Below are 16,168 nucleotides of genomic sequence, written 5' to 3' on the forward strand. Positions count from 1 at the left end.
TGACTACAAACTGCGGTGGAAAATTGAATAAAACGGAAACAACACAAACGGAAATCCAATAAGCAGAAATAAATGGGGCTTTTCTACGAGGTCAGGCAAGTGTATCTAATCCCTTAATTAGACAGAATGTCCACATAGTTTTCTTTCTGTGTCATCCACAAAGATGTAGGACGCATTCAATGGCTGGAGACTCTCGCGCGTGTGTGTGTGTGTGTGTGTGTGTGTGTGTGTGTGTGTGTGTGTGCGTGCGCGTGTGCGTGCGCACGTGGTGCTTTTTGGGCAGTTTGATAAAGTGAGATTGACGGAGTTGCTTCAGATTAGACAGATTGAGGCCTCCTTCATCAAAAGGGGAACAATGGAATTAGAAAATGTCTACCTGCTGCTAGACACGTAATAAAGGACTGGTAGAAAGATCTGGGAAATGTCTTTGACGCCCACTGTGTTCCAAGGTGATTGTAGAAGGAATGAAGGTGATGCTTGCAGACGAGGTTGTCTGCCCTGTTGTTTTGAATGGTTACTACGGGTAACAGCAAAGCTTCTCGTGGTTTCCAAGAAAAGCCATGGACTCAACTGTTACTGTAGGCTACAGTATATGTTTTCTTTGAGTTTTAACCTTGTGCACTGTGCAAGTGTCACAACACCACCACTTCTGAAAGGATCCTAAATATGGGTACTGCACTCTACACAATATGTTTATCTGCCGCTGACGTGAAGGGTTGCATGCAATTCATTCATATTGGGTTGTTGCTAGTCACTTTTACATCCAATATTCACATTCATGCACACAACAAGGACACTAATGAGATGCTGGCAAACCTCACCAGGGGACATTATCTCGCATCGCCTGTCTAGTGCAAGGAATTGCGTCAATAAATATACGTAATAGAATCTCCAGTGGACGAGGAAGACTTTGATAATAAAAGGACGTAATGACATCAAGCCATGAGGGTGCTCAACAGCGACTCAGTGAGAGGAGTTTAATGCCAGAGATGCACGGAGGTCATTTGTAACACGTGCCTCTTCGAACCTGGTGTGTGACAAAGAGAACATATTGGAACAATAACTACACAAACACTACTGATGTCTCCCTCAGCGCCTGCTCCAAACATAATTCTCTTACTTTCTTGTCTCTATGGCAACCGTTGGCTTTCAAGGAGCCCCTCCTCCTCCCCACCACCGCACGCACGCTCACACGCACGCACGCACACACGCACACATGCACACACTGCCCATCACCACGCTCAAACCCTTATTGAATTTCCATCTGGCACTGACACAGCTGCTTTTCACAGTTGGGGGGAAAGAGTAAATTGGTGTTGTTCTTAACCCATTCTGACCTGAGATCAGATTCATACGAGGTTTCCACTGGACACACACTGGTCTGATTAACCCATTCTGACCTGAGATCAGATTCTAAAAATGTCAGTCGTTCTTCGAATTTTTCAAAAATAGCAGACCTACAAGCTCGTATCGCGCCACTCGGTGGCGCGATATGAGCTTGTAGATCTGCTATTTTTCAATAGCTAAAGCATAACATGATGCCAACACCAAAATGGGTGCCCGGTCAGAATGGGTTAAAGGTTTAGGTTGTTTTCAGAGCAGGTATGCACCTGATACATTTAAAGACTATTATGTAAAGCACTTGACAGCTGCCTTCTCTGGAGTGTGCCTCTATGCTTGCATGCCGTACATACAGTGCCGTTTCAGGGGAATCCATCGAGAAGAACTGTGTGTTGTAACGAACCTAGCCTCCTGACAGCCACTGCTGTGTCTCGCCTCTCAGCCACGCACAAATAACTCTCACTGGAAGATGTGAGGGCCTACATTGTGTAGCAGAATGGCGTGCTGTTGTAGAATCCCAAATGACAGCTTGTCTTTGGATTTATGAGTGGGGAAATACCATGGGCTTGAAGAGCAGTGGTCCACATCATCATGGTGTACTCACTACTCACTGTACTGTAGTGTGTGTGTGTGTGTGTGTGTGTGTGTGTGTGTGTGTGTGTGTGTGTGTGTGTGTGTGTGTGTGTGTGTGTGTAATGCTTAATTTATGCTCTGTCGTACGACGGTGGCGTGTGTCGGAAATAGCAGACCTACAAGCGCGTTAGAGAGACCTTGTCAGCTTGCATGTCTGGCAATCGTGTGACAAAGTATAAATCGCGCTTGACACGCAATCATGTGTAATAATTCTGCTCTCATCCACGCTACACTCTGAGAAATCACAATGGAGACATCTTGGACGCCCAATAAAGCTCCAGTTCTGGATGCTCAGATGAAATGAGTCCCATGGAGACCCCCCCCCCCCCCCTCCCCGCCCAGCTATGCAGCAGCATGGAGAATGGCCGCTGGCTCCAGTGGCCCATGGAACCCATATAAGATTAGGGTTTTAACTCCTCGCTGTGATGTTTGATTCCACTGAACTAGTCATAATTAAGACAGCTGGCTCTCCCAGTAGAGCGCATACCATTAAGGCTCAGTCCTTGCCATACACTGTGAAATATATGGACAAAGTGAGTCCCATTGGTTTCTACAGACCATTCTGAAGATACCTTTTCGGCAAATTGAAATCCGCCATCTTTGAACTTCCGTGAGAAGGGCTGGAGCGGTGGCGGTGGTTTGCTCTTCACCGCGGCTCGTGACGTCATGTTGTAGTTCGGTGGTCACCTAACCACCGAAAATCCAGACTATGAATAACGCTTAACCCTTACTTGGCCCTCGGTCATTTCACTGCCATCCCGGGTTTCAATCTGATGTACTTCCCCATCTCCTGCCATTTCCTGTCACTCTCCACTATCACTATCGACAATAAAGGCTTGAAAATGCCCATAAACTATATATTTTATAATAATTAAAATACAGCAAATTAATCCCCTATACTCGTATGACTGTGAGAATTAGTGAAGTTGGAGATCAATTTTTTAAAGATCTTTGCCTATATGATAAAAAAATATAGGGACATATAGGGAATGTTTATAAACATTTAACCAATAAAGTATTAAGAAGAGCTTGTGATTTATACATTTTTATATTTTTTAAGGTTCAATGTTTCCGCCCGACGATAGTGACGAAAGTGCATTACCGAGGAGGAAAACAGGAAGATCTAAGAAGGCATTGTGTTTAGCATCCATCTCTTTCCCCCACCTTATATTCCACGCATCATAATCATCTTTCTTCAATTATAGAACTCTTTACAAATGCCTGGCTAGTAGGTTGCTGTTGTGATTAGGGGTATCAAGCAGGAGAAAGGTATTGAATATAATGTCTTAGTTAATGTCACTAATGTTGCTCTGGAGAGGGAAGTCTGGAGCTGTTGTGGTGGAGCTGTTGCCCCCGCGACCCGACTACGGATAAGCGGTTGAAGATGGATGGATAATGTCTTAGTGTCTTCAAAAGCTGAGCGGTCGGGTTGTGCTAACAGCTATTTACTCAGCCTCGACTCCATTTGCAGGGCGTGTTTATCTACATTAGCTCGTTCAGTCTCGCGCTGTAAATCTGCAATGATTCACAGACCCTACAACTCCCTCATAGCCACTCTACTATCCTTTCAATGCTCGATAAAAGCCAGTATAAGGTCCAGCTGTCACACTTTAGTGGCATATAGAGGTGGTTGGTCACACAGTCAGACTCAGTGGTGTAAAGTAACTAAGTACATTTACTCAAGTACTGTACTTTAGTCAAAAATAATGTTTGTATTTTTACTTTAAGATAGGAGGAAAATATTGTACTTTTTACTCCACTATATGTTTATTTGAAAACTTTATTTACTTTGTAGATTTAACTTTTTATGACTAAACATATAGGCTACTGGCTACATATATTTTCTCCCTGTGAGCTTGTAGATCTGCTATTTTCTAAATGTTGTTTGTTTATTTTTCAGAAAACTAGACATGGGACATTCTGCAAAATGAGTAGCCTACTTTTTAAGTATATTTTGACTTTTGTATTTATTTGTGGTATTGCTAGTACTTTTACTCACAAGTATACTCACAGAATGTGAGTAGGCCTATAGTAGGCGACTAGGAGTGGTTGCATGCATGGCCCATACATCACTGCAGACATGTCATTCATATAGCCTCGTAAAAAAAAGAATCTATATCTGTTTGAACACGGACAAAAATGGACCTATGAGCCCTTATGATTAGAAAAAGATGGAGTTGTGTGTGTGTGTGTGTGTGTGTGTGTGTGTGTGTGTGTGTGTGTGTGTGTGTGTGTGTGTGTGTGTGTACACGCAATGCTGTTTTCAGTTTGGTGGCTTGTATTTATAGCTATGCTAAGTTATAGCTATCATGTTACTCACCAAGCAGCTAGTCGTGACCGTCTTTGCTTGAAAACATAATTTTAATTTTTATCAGTGGTAACTGGTACTTATTTTCACTATTCTTTTTACGTTTACGAAAGTATTTATATGTGTACTTTCTTCATATTTCGTTAGGCCCTATTTGTCACATCTGCCCTGGGCATCTTCAAAGCCTAAAAGCCAAACAGAAATGTAAATTTGTATTAATTTATATTCCAGTGTTCATTGACAAAATTCAATTATATCGCTAATCGCAATTACTTGTGTGACAATCGTCATATAAAATGTCGTAATGATGGTGACAGCCCTCCTATAACTAACACATGACTCGTGTATATTGTCAATGAAAGGTCAGTTAGTTGACATTACAGTGCTTAGGTGGGCCGCTAGCTTGAAGAAGTTTGAAATGCTTTTGGCAATATACCCGTGAGTTTTATAAGGAAATATGGTTTAGGTTGAAGAGATCAATGAAAATGTCACTTACTTGATATGGCAGTGCTTATTAAGAGTGTCACCGTATCATTGGTTGGGGACACATGTTTGTCCTCGTTTTTATTATGTCTCTGCCAGGCCGGAGTGATTACATTTCCACGTTGTCCGTCCGTCCTCGCATCCATCCGTCCATCTGTCCATCCGTCCTAACATTGAACAGTGAACGTGATAAATGCTTTGAGGGAATTTCATCACGTTTGTCACAACTGTCCACGTGCAACAATGAACTGATTATAGAAGTAGGTGGTGAAAGGTCAAAGGTCAAGGTCACTGACCTCACAAAATGTGTTCCTTTAAAGTCTTCATTCACTGCCAACATTGGCCAAATTGTTTAATAAGAAAGAGGCCACACTTGTAAAAGTAGCCGATCTAAAAGCTCACAAGACCTTGCGGGAATAACAAAGCAAGCGAACAGGCACTCACATATGTTAATCCATGCCTTAATGCGCCAGAGCTATGACTATTACATTGAGCTCTAGTGTATCTTTTATTTATTTGTTTTTCAACCTCCAAACCCCCTCTCAATGTAGTTAAGGGGACCCCAAGGTAAACAACAATGACACAGTAATCTATCATGGTTAAATAATATGCAATGAAATTAAAGCTGCTTTTAGCCAAATTGCCATTAGTGCATACATGCATGATGCACATGGGTCACTGTATTGCCACCTCCGTGTGTGTGTGTGTGTGTGTGTGTGTGTGTGTGTGTGTGTGTGTGTGTGTGTGTGTGTGTGTGTGTGTGTGTGTGTGTGTGTGTGTGTACTTGTGTATACATGTGTACACACTACAGCCTACAAGTTTCTGTTAGCACTTAGCTGGGTTCTGGGGTTCTTGTTGATGTCCTCGACGACAGGCAGTTTGCAACCATGAATAAATATCCTGTAATTAGTTATCTTTTTCTTAATTCCTTAATTCCATTTGGAATCGCATCGGTCCTAATTGGCTCCCCCTAATGTCCTATAGTGTTGATGAGATGAAATGATCTTTAACCAAGGCAGTCAAACGCAGACTGTATGAATGACGGAGGCATCCAATTAAAAGTGATGATAATCTCCGAGGCCTATCCATACATTACAGAGATTGACATGCCTCCAGATCCAATCCCATCCACTGAGAAATGAACTGGAGACTTTCCTTAATCGCCAGCTGAGCTGCAACCTTGGAACATCTATGAAGTATTCGTATTGTCTTTCTAGTAGGCCTACACTAGAAAAGTTTTGCTTGTTGTAACTGCAATCTAATTTGTTGAATTAAACATGATCAGTGAATCTGACAGAGACAACCCAGCAACTAATGTTTGAATAAGAGACCAAAAACAACGTACAATAGATAACAATGGAAGCTAATTGAAAGATTGTGGCTATATGAGAGCATAAAATTGTTTCTTTTCCAAAAGAACAAATCTATTGAAGTAAGATGCATTTGCATTCATATACCTGACGAAGGCCACAGGGCCGAAACGGAGGAACGTGTGTTTTTTTCCCCCGCCTTGGTAAATAAAGATTTGGGGAGCTTTCAAAACGGTGTGCAAACTTATTCTTTCTTTTGTAGTAAGATGCATTTGGCCCATGAGATCAATAGATGCAGCACAGGAACAAAGCAACGGATATCACTTTAATCTAATGAATACAATAAGCTTTGTCCTCAAACAGGTCTCCAGTATAGTCACAGCCATACTCTCACTATTATTATCTGGCAGGAGTGGGACTTTGCCACTTCTTTGCCATTTCCTTTCTTATCTCTGTGAAGTCTTCATTATATTGTATAGTTCCATTCCATTCTGGAAGAACACCCACACGAACACAACTGCTTTTATTCTGGCACATGTTCTGAAGTTGCTGGCTGTGTTATAGTCGCCATGCAGTCCTGTGGTTAACCACTTAAACGGCATTTCAATTCAATTCAATTCAATTTTATTAAAGTGTCAAATCACAAGTTGTCTCCAGACACTTTACATATAGAGCAGAAAACTGCAATATTGCGACGGTGGCAACGAACAACTCCCCCTTAGGAAGAAACGTCAAGCTGAACCTGACTAGGGCAGGCGGCCATCTGCCTCGACCGTGTCGGTTGTCGATCTATTTTCTTGGGAGAACATGAACCCTGGGGTTTAAAGGATGACTTCACCCATTTTCAACCTATCGTCATGTAAATGGTCATCACTAATGCTGCCATAAAATGGTGCCATTTATTTCACATTAATTCACATTTTTCATTTCGAATTTGTATTAACACGGGAACGGCTTCCATTATAGCATGTTAACTTTCCAGGAATAAAAAAGCCTGTTATTTATTATTTGCCATCAATGATGCACGTTTCTGAACTGTCCACAGCCCTTCTCTGAGCCACAGAGAGTGAGTAACCAATGCCATATTATAATTATAAGGACCAATTATTTGATAGGATGATATATGAAGTTGAAAATTTGTGAAGTCGCCCTTTTAAGTGCGGTTAAATGGCAGGGGACAGCAGACTGGCTGGGGGGGGGGGGGCAGTGATGGATGGCGTGTGTCTGGAAGCTGTCGGCTGGAGGGCAACCGTCCGCCGTCGTCCCGCCGCCCTCTGAGGAGCATGAGCACAGTGTGTGGGCTGCATCATGCCTCCATAACCACATGGACATATTTTAGAGAAGAGGCTAATGGGACACACAGAGGAGGGCTGGTCAGAGCTGATAAAAGCTGCTGCATGTCCTTGAGAGGTGAACGAGGAGTAAACGGCCGGAGGTAATCATTCCTCACCTCCACACAGCTGTGTGTGTGTGTGTGTGTGTGTGTGTGTGTGTGTGTGTGTGTGTGTGTGTGTGTGTGTGTGTGTGTGCGCCGTGTGTGTGTTTGTGCGTGCCGTGTGTGTGCGCGCCGTGTGACTAACAGGGCTGATGGATTGTATGCCTTGTCTAATCAATATAGCACTCGGGTTCTCCCAGGCAGATGTGATTCAGGGATTCAGTTTGGTCCTCCTGACCAGACTCTGGTCACTCTGGATGATGTCTCATCCTGCATGTGCTGCTTGTGATGATGTCTCATCCTGCATGTGCTGCTTGTGATGACGTCTCGTCCTGCATGTGCTGCAGCTTGAAACCATGCATCGTTGCGTCACTGTGCATACAGACTCTCTGTCTGCATGTCTCTGTCGAGTTCAGTGCTGCACAAATCCTTGACTTGAGCAGATAGTGACCTAATGCATTTCATTTTTTTTTTCACTTAATTTTTATTGAAGGAAGAACAGACACAAAAAAACTCAACTAACAAGACAATACGGGAAAGAAAAATAAAAGAAAAAGGACAAAAAGTAAAAGAAAAAAAGGCTGGCCTAATGCATTTCTGAATGGCCAGTGAAGGCCAACTGAACCAGCTGCAGGTTTAGAGAAAGCAGGGTTATATTATGTTTGTTAAAAAAAACACACTGTGAATGCCAGGATTGATATGGTTAACATATTGTAATGTCTGTTGATTCACTCATTCCACATATTTTTTTTAATTAAATTGTTATCGAACAAAAATATCAAATATATATTCCCCCCCAAAAATGCATGTATTTAACCAGAGGGGGATATCAAAATCAGAGACATGGATTATCCCTTGCAAATCTAACCATGCTTAAAGGTATACAGGCCTAATTGTCTTCAATTTGTGCTCACACTTTCCCAGCAAATTTGAACCCTGATCTCTGTACTCATTATTCCAACCACCTCTCTGTCTTTTTCTATCTTATCTTATCTGTCTCCGTCTCTCTCTCTCCGTCTCTCTCTCTCTCTCTCTCTCTCTCTCTCTCTCTCTCTCCCCACAGCTGTCAGTGTGGGACATTTAGTGACTCTGGCTATTACTTTGACATGTCTGCAAGTGAACACAGACCTCTTCATGCTCATCAGTTGTGGTTATAATGAGAAACTGCCAAAAACAAACATCCCTATCCGTGCATTGCTCATGCCACCGAGTAGCCTGCAAGATTTGATAAGATGACAGGGAAACTCTTGCCCCCTGCAAATGTTGCTGTGGAGATGACAGACGTATAGCTCTAAAATAGATGTGCTGTATGTTGTTTGAGGAAGAAGCCCTGTGAGCATTTCATCCGGCCATTTGCCTCATTTGTGTCATCCACCAGACAGGACCACCTGTCCTCAGGAACATATTTCTTCCTTGACCTTCCATACCATTACCCCTGATCTACAGCACTCCCATTCGTTACCACCATCATCAACAAATCCATAACCTCAGGCTGTGTCCCATCTGCATTCTTGTCAGCCAGAGTTACTCTGCTCCTCAAGAAACAGACTCTTGACCCCTCAGACATCCATATAGTCTGGTCACTCTGGTGTCACTACTTTCCTTTCCTTCCAAAGCTCTTGAATTTGTTGTCAGGAGAGATCAGCTGTCTCTCGATCACGCATAGTCTCATGTGGCCAGACTGTTACCCTCCTTTTCAATGTTCAAATGCTTCCGTCATACAGTCTTGAGCACGGAAGCTCTGATCATGAGCAAGCGAGAAAGTTCCGTTTCGTCTGTACAGTCACGTGAATTTATCCTAATTATTTTAATTATTTTCATGAACTGAAATGCCAGCTTCCTTGCTCGGATTTCGGGAGGTGTAGTTCCAGACTTCGCAGATGTGGAATGTCTGGCTATGCGAGACTAGACTCACGCAATGCTTCCGAATCCCAGACTGCCTCCCTCTCCTCACTCCTCATCCTTCTTGAATCATTTGTAGCATTCAGTCAAGTATTTCCCTTCATACCTGACTTGGTTTCCTGGTTAGCCGAGTGGCTGTGGTGGTCATGTTCAGGTTTTGGTTCATGTCAAGTTGTATACAGAGGGGGTCATAGTACTACAGTTGCGTTATCCTCTCCTATTTGACAAGCATACTCCTTCCAATGGCCACACATTTCTTCGGAAAGTGATCCGACGGGGCGACTGTGGCTCAAGAGGTAGGCTCCTCCTGTCTACATGTCCTTGGGCAAGACACTGAACCCCAAATTGCTCCCGAGAGTCCCGATGTGCTGGTTGGTACCTTGCATGGCTTCCGCCGCAATCGGTGTATGAATGTGTGTATGAATGGGTGAATGTAATGCACAATCTATGTAAAGCACCTTGGATAAACCATTTACCATTTACCATTCAGAACTTCTGATGAAGTTTTTCTCAGAACTCATGCACCTCCCAGATGTTCTGACTCTCTGAACGAGTTTGGAAAGCCTGTCTGAACAGGATGTTTTTTTTCCACGTCGGAAAATCGGCCATTCATTCATGAAAAAATGAGGAGGGGGGGGGGAGAAAAAATATGAAACTGGGAGATACAAGGTTTCTGCGACGCTATATTTCTGTGAAACAGAAAGCCCCATCTGATGAAGTATCATCTTTCTATGCCAGAAAACAAAATCAATGTGTGCCTCGCAGAATGTGATGACATCTTGACAGCACATATAGATCTCTCTGATGCCTCGGGCGTTCTGCATGCGTATATACACACACACACAGAAAGGCTAATAAAATTATTTTTCATTTCATCGCTGTTCTATTGCCACATGTTTGTTTTGCCCTTCAGGCGTGTCTTCGCGGTTAGCGTTCATACCTGGTAATATATCTCTGCACTTCGTATAGTTCATGCTAGCACAGTCAGTTTAGACAGCATGTCTTTTTGTGTTATTATTCAGGCGGCTCATCACAAATTCCTTCAGTTGGTAGAGATGAACATGTCTCCTCCACAACGCATCTAACATTCATCTTCGATTATCCTAACCCTGACCCATTTACCTAAAGCTCCAGATTCTTAGTTGATTTGCAGACCATGCACGTCTCACTGATTAATCTCTTAGAAAGTGAGATTAATTAGATATCATTGATTGTCCTTTAAAACTCCATTCCTCCTCCACTTCTTCTCTTGCTTTTACCTCACATACACTTAAACCCATTAATCCCGGGGAAGCATCCGTCTTATTTTAGATTTTTCAAATAATAGCACACTGTTTTTGAACAATCTTGAAAGTGTTTGAAAATTTCTTGAAAGTGTTTTGAATTTTGAATCCTCTCTTCTGGGCGTCCCTGGCACAAAACATTTGTAGATGATTGTCTGCGGCTATATCAATTTTGGGTTCCTTGGCACTTTTTAGCTGAGACTAGCACTTGTGCCACCAAATATAGGGGCCAGCAGACGAACAGTGTCCCACTTTTCCCTTGGCACGAAAAAGTTTGAGAACTATACGGGGTTAAACCTTATACATCGTTGACCCCCCCCCCCCCCCACAGTCTGCACTTGGCCCCTCAGTTTTTCCCCTGTACACCAAATCTCTTAATTTGACGAACATATGCCTATGCAGTTGTGTTTAATTTACGTGGCCATAAATCATACTAAAAACACATGCTCCACTGTCGGTGATATCCTGAGCTCCGGTGAAATGCACCATATTGAGACGTGGGCTGTCCAGCCCGCCGGTCTTCAGGTTTTACCCACTGTGATGGATTGAGCGGAGTCAGCTGTCTGGGGATCAGGGACGTGCACACATAGACATCAAAGGGGCTTCAGCCCCTGCCCTTTCACCCGTCTGTAAAACAACTGCCCTTTTCAGACCACGAATGCAGCATTTACTATGGTGAAAGAAATGCAAATGCCACTCCTTTCCATGCCATGCCGGAAGGCAGCATTCAGGAGAATTGCTTTTTTTCCCGAAGTCTCCTGACCGTTTACACATGCATTTGCGTTCTCCACTAGCTAAAGAGTGCTTGGTTGCACCCCTAAAATAGCTGATCTACAAGCTCTCAACGTGTTGCAATGCGACGCGTTGTGAGCTTGTAGATCTGATATTTTAACACTTTTTTGTTAAGTGCCCTCTTAACGTGATGTCATCTAACACTCTCTGCACGTCCCTGCTGGGGATGATGTAGTAGAACTGCATCCCCCACAGTGATCGCCTCGTTGCTCTGTGAAGTTCTGCCAGTGTGCGTATGGAGCGGGAGGGAGGGGCGCCATATGAGGTCGACAGCCCTAGAGGGGCCAAATATGGGGGCATGTGGGACACTGTTCGGTGTACATCTGGGCTGGCTGCTGGCCCCTATATTTGGTCGGTGGCATGAGTGCTAGTCTCAGCTAAAACGTCCAGCTGTCCATGCAGACACAAATGCCAGAAAATTCGTTATGTAATGTATTGGTCAAAGATTCTTCTTAAAACCCATTTAAAACTACAGTAGCCTACACTTATGGACTTATCCTTTTCCAAAACAAAGGCCTCCACAGGGATTTACTCCGTTTTTTCGGTCTGTCTCTCACTGTATACAAAACATATAATTATGGCAGCTTTAAGTGTCATTGTCGCTGTGTTCTTTGAAGTAGAGTAGCTCTGTGTATATATGAGCTGCTTCCAGGAATGTCCTGTCAAGTGCAGTAAACATTTTGTCACAGAGATGGAACTGTCTGCAGAAACTGAGAAAATTGCGTTCTCTATTAGAGGAAGTGTTTTTTGTGGAGAATATCTATTGTAGAGATGTTTCACAGCAACAATGGGAAAAGGTATGCTTAACATGTGCACATCCTCTGGAAATAAATTTAACCAGAAATGGATTTGGAACACATTTGAATGATTCTTTGAAATAGATTCTTCAAGCTGCATGGAAGGAATAGATACGTATAAGCCCATGGCGCCTTCCCTTTTGACAGCCATTTCAAACAAGCTGGCGTGCATTTGCAAAATAATAAGGAATGCCTTTGTCTTCCTCCCAGCAAAAAAAGAAGAGACCTTTTATGTTCATGTATGATGGGTTCCGCGCCTTTGTTAAAGATCAGCAAAGCAACAAATACAGTATCTGGATAACGATTAATGATTCATTGGTTTAATCCTTGAAATCCATGCTGAATTAAACCGTCAAAGATGAAATCCCCTTGCTTTGCATGGTCCCTCGTCTTGGAGAACAGAAGGAAGTTACAGTATAATTCATTCACACATACGTAACACACACATGTACTGTCCATGCATCAGGTTCTGTTTTCATAAGCATAGTACATCTTTAGTGTTTTATGTTTGTTGATGATATTGTATTTTGGCCTCACTACTCATGCATTGAAGGAAGCATGAGCTCAGTTCGAGGCACTCCCCAGGTTGGCAGAGGGAAAGTAGCTCCCAGGATTACAGTTTAGGAAATTGGCATTGGGTGAATAATGGGTTACAAAATATATGTTGGTGTTTGATACATAGAACCACAATGGAAAGAAGTCCTCAGGACGTTTTGGTTTTATCCTTTTAGTCCAAATGTATGACTGTACCTTGTGCCGTTTGCATTTGTGTCTAATAAATCAATCAATCAATCAATCAACCATTCCACTGTTACAATTTACTGCAGCTGATAAAAGCCTCTTCTTCGCCCACCACAGACGAGGAGCTCGCAGTGGTTTCAGACCAAAAGGTCCTGATTGCACAACTGACATTCACGCTGAAAGTTTTGCCCTCAACTTTCTATCTCTTCCAGAAGCTTTGATGCAATCACTGCACCTCAGGACTAGAATTCCAATTAATAAACCCCATGCTTCCTTCTATCCTCCCCATGAGGGAATAGGGGGGAGGCGGGAGGGCTTGCACAAAGAGATAGGAACCTCTGACCTGTCTGATCTATACATGTGACAGGATAATGCCTTTCCCTCTAGGGACGTAAATGCAAATGCTGATAATACTGCACCTTATTCTCTCCTCCCTGTTCCTTACTTCATGTGTGCACCCTCATCATTCATGTGGCAAGCAGTATTGCCATGTCCGCTTATTATAAGTGACTTGTTGGGCCTGTTTTTTTGTAAAGTCACTTGCAAATATTGGCTAAATATTTCTAATGTGTAGTTGCTTCAATCCAATCTGATTTATATTCAATTATATATAGGCCTACTGTATAGCAAATTTCACAAAAGCAAGGTTTCCAAAGTGCTGCACAAAATAAAATACATAAAAACAATCAGGAAAAGTAATACCGGTACATAGTAAAAATGTTGATAAAATAATGCAAAATAAATAAAACTAGAAAAAGTGACCCTCGGGACACATAGTTGTGCACATACAAAGTGGGTGAAAACATGAATTGGCCTTTTATAGTGACACCGTGAGGCTGATTGGAATGTTTTTAAGTGCCATTTCTTCCTCGGCCTAGTGGAAATGTGCATGCATAATTGCACGGAAATTGCACGCTGTCTTCAAGATTTTAGGCATTTTGTAAGGTCACATTCCCACCTAATACTTCGGTAGACTTGATGCGAATGGGCGGAGAAGTTGGGATTCTTGCATATTTAATTTGCTGCGGTTTGCCTTCACACTGGCTGTGTCAAGCGCAGCAAGGAAACGCAGCAGGGAATTTTATCAACGTGTTCAATTCATAAACTATAGCCTACACAGTGAAATCTATGGTGTTAAAATTATACTCATAACGTGCATGTTTCGTGCCGTCGGAAACTGGACCTCTCTCTCTCTCTTTCTCTCCCCCTCCGCACACACTGTTCCTTTGGGCATAGAGGCACAGCATGCTCAGCGCACTGAGCACAGACAGAAAAAGTCCCTGACCCTGGCCTAAGTCCCCACACAGTGACAGCACTCCATGTTTACGGCACGCACAGACAGACAGACAGAATATTCTGTAGGCTACACTGCAGTGTTTTTATGTGTTTCCTTAAGCAATTGATTAATGTACTCGTCCTCATTTCGACCATGGGCTTCGGTCATCTCATTCGACCACGTCTTATCTATCCACGGTAACGGGACATCTTTGTGCTGCGTAATATATGCCTTCTTCGTCTCCAACTGTGTTTCGCTCCTCACCCGCCACATTGTTTGCTTAATTTCCTTTATTTGCTGCGGATTGCATTCACACCTGCACCGAATCGTAATCAAGTGCGATTGAAAGCGAAGGATTCGAATGATGCTTCACACCTGCAAAATGAAACACACTTTCCGACAATGTACAGCAGGATTAGTTTTAATCGCAGTAAAGCTTTCTGGTGTAAGGGTCACCTTAGCCAATCAGGATGGAATATGGTGAAGCGGACAGGTCAGTGTTGATCGCATGACTGGAGAGATAGTGTATACAGATATTTACCGATTTGCGTGATGTATGGATAAATTGTGTTTTGCAAATGTCGGGCGCTATGACAGGCCGTTGTGGAGAAATTGGGGCAGAGGTTCGTTATTGGCATCCAGGGAGTGTGTGTGTGCACAGTTTGGCATCGACCGGAACAACGTTGTCAGAGATTATCTATACGCAGAGAGACGGGACACACACACACGGACGGAGAGCAAAACATACTCTCCCCATGCCTTCGGGAAATAAGAACCCATAAATGTGAAACATCAACTACCAGCAAGGAGATTTAGTAAGCAAGCTGGATTAAAAGCCAAACATTTGTATGTCATCATTGACCCCCTAATTGTATGTATTTGGCCCTCCCTAACCCCCATCTGAAAATATTTTATTCCAGATTTGTGTTAAAATATTTTTTATTATTGATAGGAGGACAGTTAGTAGGCTGATAGGAAATGGGAGGAGAGATGGTGAGTGACACGCAGCAAAGGTCATCACTATCGAAACTCAAACAGACGTTCAGGTGCCCGGAACGTTAGGCCAGCAGTCCGGGACAATAGAAATTTGGCAACACTGGTGGCAAGGGAACAAACAGATCACCTTGTGAAACTACATCCGCTGTAGGGTCAGACATAAGCTGCCAGTGAAACGCGCACACACACACACACACACACACACACACACACACACACACACACACACACACACACACTCTGTCACAATTTCAGGACAGGACAGACTTTGCAATGATGTCCTCTTCTCCTGTGGGGCTTTAAGGACCCTCACAAGTAAAACCTGGAAAATTGAAAGTCGCTAGTTATTTTAGACTTTACAGAAGGACTTGTATGACGAATAGCAAAAATAGCCATGAGAAATGCAAGGGTGTGATTGGGTAGTCATCGAGATGTCCAGATACAGATTTGCATTTTAATGCACGGATGCACTGCACAACACGTTTTAAAATTTATTTTCTTTTTTCTTAATTTAGATTTTGCTTACAAAGCAGTTGCATGCTAATACAGGCACGAGGTTCTTGTATTATAGAGAAAACAAACGCAAAGCAGCGTGTATGTAAATGAGCTGGTTAATTGGAATCACTGCATCATGTCATCTACTTCATGTCACGGGGTGTAACAATTTACTTCATGTCCGTATCACTTGCCGTAGCCCTAGCCTCGACAACCTTACAAGCGTATGCAACGGCTAAACTTACTGTATGACATTTTATGTATAACACTACTGCATACTCATAGTTTCATTATATAGATATTCCACAGTTAGACAGATGTGGGTTTTAGCTTACTTATGATTCTTGTTGACTATTTTTTATGTATTTGATGTAGC

The sequence above is a fragment of the Protomyctophum bolini genome (genome assembly GCF_963924005.1).
Source record: "Protomyctophum bolini genome assembly, chromosome: 10".
Taxonomy (NCBI): Eukaryota; Metazoa; Chordata; class Actinopteri; order Myctophiformes; family Myctophidae; genus Protomyctophum; species Protomyctophum bolini.